Source organism: Phalaenopsis equestris, unplaced genomic scaffold, assembly GCF_001263595.1.
Source record: "Phalaenopsis equestris unplaced genomic scaffold, ASM126359v1 Scaffold000865, whole genome shotgun sequence".
NCBI lineage: Eukaryota > Viridiplantae > Streptophyta > Magnoliopsida > Asparagales > Orchidaceae > Phalaenopsis > Phalaenopsis equestris.
Genome location: NW_018165305.1, coordinates 174261 through 179861, shown reverse-complemented (window position 1 = coordinate 179861; position 5601 = coordinate 174261).

Below are 5601 nucleotides of genomic sequence, written 5' to 3'. Positions count from 1 at the left end.
GACTCCAGCCGACATGTCTGGAGTGGACCCTGAAATAATCATGCACTCTTTAAAGGTAGAGCCGACCTTTAAACCGGTCATCCAGAAGAAGCGCAATTTTATCACAGATCACTTACAAGCTATTGAACAAGAATTCAACAAGCTTCTTGAAGCAAAGTTCATACGAGAATTACATCATCTTGCATGGCTAGCCAATATCGTCATGGTGAAAAAATCTAGTGGTTCATGGAGAATGTGTGTCGACTATATATAACTCAACAAAGCTTGTTTGAAGGATAGTTTTCCCCTCCCACACATAGATTAACCCGTCAATGCCACGTTTGGACATTAGATGCTAAGCTTTATGGATGCATACTCGAGATATAATCAAATAAAGATGAACCCAATGGCAAGGAGGCCACCTCTTTTCAAACAAATAAGGGCTTATACTGTTATCAGATTATGTCATTTGGGTTAAAAAATGTTGGGGCAACTTATCAACGACTCATGAATGAGGTCTTCAAAAACCTTCTTGGGCGTACAATGGAGGTTTATGTTGATGACATGTTAGTAAAAAACATGGAAGAATCCCAACACATTTCTCATCTAGAGGAGTGTTTCCAACTCCTTCGACATACGATTTATGACTCAACACAACTAAATGGGCTTTCGGAGTCACATTAGGAAAGTTTCTGAGATTTATGGTTACCCAACGTCGAATTGAGGCAAACACAAGGGACATGATGCCTCCAAAAAACATCAAAGATGTACAACGATTAAATTGTCGTATTGTCGCTTTATCCCGCTTCTTAGCTCGTTCTGGGGATAAGTATCTGTCATTCTTCAAGATACTTAGAGGTGCTCGAAACACTGATTTTCAATGGACAAATGACTGTCAAATTTCTTTTGAGCAACTCAAGGCATATTTGGCTTCACCGCCCCTCCTCTCAAAGTCAGTCCAAGGAGAGATGTTATATATCTATTTGGTTGTTTCACCTCATGCAATAAGCTCTATGCTTGTCAGAATGGAAAACAGAATGGAAAAATCAGTCGAAAAATTAGTATACTACGTTAGTAAGATTCTCTCTAATACAGCAAGTTGTTATTTGATGGCAGACAAGACTGCGCTAGCCTTGGTATTCTCAGCAAGGAGACTTTGTCCGTATTTGCAGGCTCACACTATTGGCGTTTATACGCAACTCCCTTTGAAGACTATCCTACAAAAACCAGAAGCATCGGGAAGATTAGTCAAAATGGTCAGTAGAATTGGGAGAATTTGACATTCATTATTTACTACGACCAAACATTAAATCACAAGTGTTGATTGACTTTGTGATAGTATGTACAGTGCCTACCTCTGATGAACCACCCTCTTCTCTTCCAAGATCACCTCAGTGGACACTATATGTAGACAGAGCATCTGGGAACTCAGGAGCTGGTGTAGGAATACTACTCATCTCCCCAAAGAAAGACATTTTGGAGTACGAACTTCATTTGAAATTCCCAGCCACCAATAATATTGCTGAATATGAAGCGCATGTCGCCAAATTAAAGCTTTTAATCAACTGTGAAGTATGAAATATGATTATCTAAACTGATTCTCAACTCGTTGCATCCCAATTAGAAGGAGAATTTGACTCTTATAACTCACAATTGGTGCAGTATCTCAGTCTGGTAAAAACACTTCTTGCCCAAATTGAAACATGTCAGCTCATTCATATACTTCGGGAGAATAACACCTGAGCTGATGCCTCTCCAAGCTTGCAATTTCAACAACTGGAGATATCTATAAAAGAAGATATATTGAGAAGATACATTTTTCTTATCACATTCATGACCCATGAGAGATACTGTATATAGATGACCCAAGGGAGCCATCTTGGATGGATCCCATCATCTCTTTCCTCCGAGACGGAACACTGTCAGATGATACTACTACATCAATTCACATCTAACGCATGACTGCCAACTTCATCCTTATGGGGGATTAACTGTACAAGAAGACATTTGTAGGTCCATATCTCAAGTGTCTTCCTCCATCTGAAGCTAATTACGCTCTACGAGAAGTTCATTCCGGAATATGTGGGGAGCATCTTGGTGGCATGACACTTTCTCTTAAAATAATGAGGCAAGGCTTCTACTGGCCCACTATCAAGCAAGATGCATTAGAGTTTATATAAAAATGCAAGAATTGTCAAATACACTCAAATCTTACACATGCACCACCACTGAGCCACTGAAACTCACATCTTTTCTAAGTCCTTGGTCTTTCGCCCAATGGGGGGTAGATATCATGGGACCATTTCCGATAGCTACTGGAAAATAAAAATTCATCAACTTAGCTGTCGACTACTTCACCAAATTGGTAGAAGCAAAGTGGGTAGCAGCAGAGCCGCTTGCCAAAATCACTGAGGCAAATGCCAAATAGTTTGTCTGGGAAAACATCATCTGTTCATCATCTGTTGTTTTGGGCTTCTTGCGAAGATTATCACTGATAATGAGACTCAATTCACTGGAAGGGTCTTCACATCATTCTGCAAGGATCTTGACATTCAGTTGGTGCACACTGCTATGGCGCATCCCTAAACAAATGGAAAACCGAGGTGATGACTTGAGAAGGCTAGGGGGCAATGGGAAGAAAAGTTGCATAATGTTCTCTGGGCCTATCACACCACCGCGCGAAGTCCAATTGGGGAAACTCCATATAACTTGTGTTTCGGCACTGAGGCTATCATCTCCGTTGATATCAGAATTTCAAACCCCTGAGTCAAGATTTTCAACTCGGAAAGAAATGAAGAAAAGCTTCGACAACAGTTAGATCTTCTCTCGAAAATACGCGATGTGGCCCACCTTATAACTATTTCTTACCACCAAATTGGTGCACACTGCTATGGCGCATCCCCAAACAAATGAAAAAACCGAGGTGACGACTAGAGAAGGCTAGGGGGCAATGAGAAGAAAAGCTGCATAATGTTCTCTGGGCCTATCACACCACCGCGCGAAGTCCAATTGGGGAAACTCCATATAACTTGTGTTTCGGCACTGAGGCTATCATCTCCGTTGATATCAGAATTTCAAACCCCTGAGTCAAGATTTTCAACTCGGAAAGAAATGAAGAAAAGCTTCGACAACAGTTAGATCTTCTCCCGGAAATACGCGATGTGGCCCACCTTATAACTGTTTCTTACCCCCAAAGAATTACTCGCCACTTCAACCGGAGAGTCAAGCCTCTACCTATCTCCGTCGTTGACCTAGTCATGCGTAACATTGAAGCCGCCGATCATGGTCCCCAACACAATAAATTATCACCTCTCTGGGAAGACCCGTATATCATGGCTACCATGATCAAGCCTGGAACTTTCAAGCTCAAGGATTCAGATGAGAAAATCCTGCCCCGGACTTGGAATGCAGAAAATCTTTGCAAGTACTATCAGTAACGCCCCAAACATGTATGTTATTACATCGCAGTTCATAAATGATCAATGAATCTCAAATATTATTCATTTACTCTCCTCTACATAAAGGATATTTTTAGAAAGTATAATAACTCATTCACAAGTCGCTTCATGCTCTCGACCCTAGAAATATACAACTTCGATTGTATCTTAGTCGAAGCACGATCAATCCCAGGGGATTTGATCTAACCTCTTGCATATGGTTTAACATCGTCGAGTTTTTACTCCGATAAATGACCCTGGATTGGTTAACAGTTCTTAGTGGAATACACCTGACCCATTCTACACAGATTACTTTTCTATGTTTTCCAACATATTTTAACATCATCGAGTAACACTCTGATGCATAACACCAAGAAAGTTAAAGGTTATTAGGGATTTATCCCCATGATAACCTTGTTACATACTAGAATTTCTAAATAACATTGGCTTTTCGCTCTGACATTCAAAAAAAAAAAAACCCCATGAATCCTTCTTCGGTGAACTATTTTTACCACTCCTCAACATCAAGTACAAAAACCGCGATGCTCCGCTGCAACGCTTAGCTGCAACACCCTGTCGTGACGCTCGTCACAACACCTCGTGTCGCCTCGACACCTTGTCGTGGCACACCGTCGTAATGCCTCGTGTTGCCATGATACCCCACCACGACGCATAGTTGCAACTCATCACCGCAACGCTTCGCCGCAACGCTTCGCCGCAACTCTTCACCGTAATGTTTTGTCGCAACACTTTGTCGCAACGCTTTGCCGCAACTCTATCAGAGCAGGATAAGACTTATGGGAGCATTTACTCTAAACATATAATAAAAATGCCAACATGAGTGAATAAAAGCTTATGAGAACATTCAGAAGATTTGTCACATAAAAGCTTTGCAACTGATACGCCATTAACAAATTATCATCATCTGACACAAATCTCAAAGCATGACACAAAGCATGACATGGATCTTAAGGCAATAGTTTGAGCAAGAAATATTCAAATCTTGATAAAAAAGTCATCTTAAAAAAATTCATTTAGAGCTTTGATTTCAGTAAACTTATAGTCAAACTGACCAGCTCGATGAAACGAACCCAATAATATAAAAACTAGCATGATCCGAGTCAGATCAAGCCCATATTAAATCATTAAACCATTCTTAAAGAATTTCCAGAGGCATTTGAACATCAAGCCCATATCAAATCATTAAACCATTCTTGAAGAATTTCCAGAGGCATTTGAATGATCAAACGGATGTCGAATCTAGTGATTTTATAGTCGAATCGAGCGTCTCGACAAGTCGAATCCACAAGACGAATCTAACGAGCCCAAGATTGCTCAATTCCGACATCGTTAAGGCACTCAAATGTCAATCAAACATCATCTGATCGAGGGAAGCTCTATAGGCCGTCCGATCAAAATTGTTCAGATTCCTGCATTAATTGCCCAGAATACTATAAATAGAGTCCCACCCCTCACATGAGGAGGAGAGACTTGAGAGAGAACTTCGACTGAAAGCTTTGAGAAGGAGCTGAAGGTCAACACCATCCCGACCATCGTCGACCACCTCCAGCCGTCGTCCACACCCGTCGATCGTCTTCAACAACCGCCGACCCCACCGCCGACCTCTGTCGACCACCTTGCTTGTCAGAATGGAAAACTCAGTCGAGAAATTAGTATACTACGTTTATAAGATTATCTCCAATACAGAAAATCGCTATCCGACAGCAGACAAGACTGCGTTAGCCTTGGTATTCTCAGCAAGGAGACTTTGTCCGTATTTGCAGGCTCACACTATTGGCGTTTACCTCACAACTCCCTTTGAAGGCTATCCTATAAAAATCAGAAGCTTCGGGAAGATTAGTTAAATGGTTAGTAGAATTGGGAGAATTTGATATTTATTATTTACTACGACCAAACATTAAATCACAAGTGTTGACTGACTTTGTGGTAGTATGTACAGTGCCTACCTCTGATGAACCACCCTCTTCTCTTCCAAGATCACCTCAGTGGACACTATATGTAGACAGAGCATCTGGGAACTCAGGAGCTGGTGTAGGAATACTACTCATCCCCCCAAAGAAAGACATTTTGGAGTACGGACTTCATTTGAAATTCCCAGCCACAAATAATATTGTTGAATATGAAACGCATGTCGCCGGATTAAAGCTTTTCATCAACTGTGAAG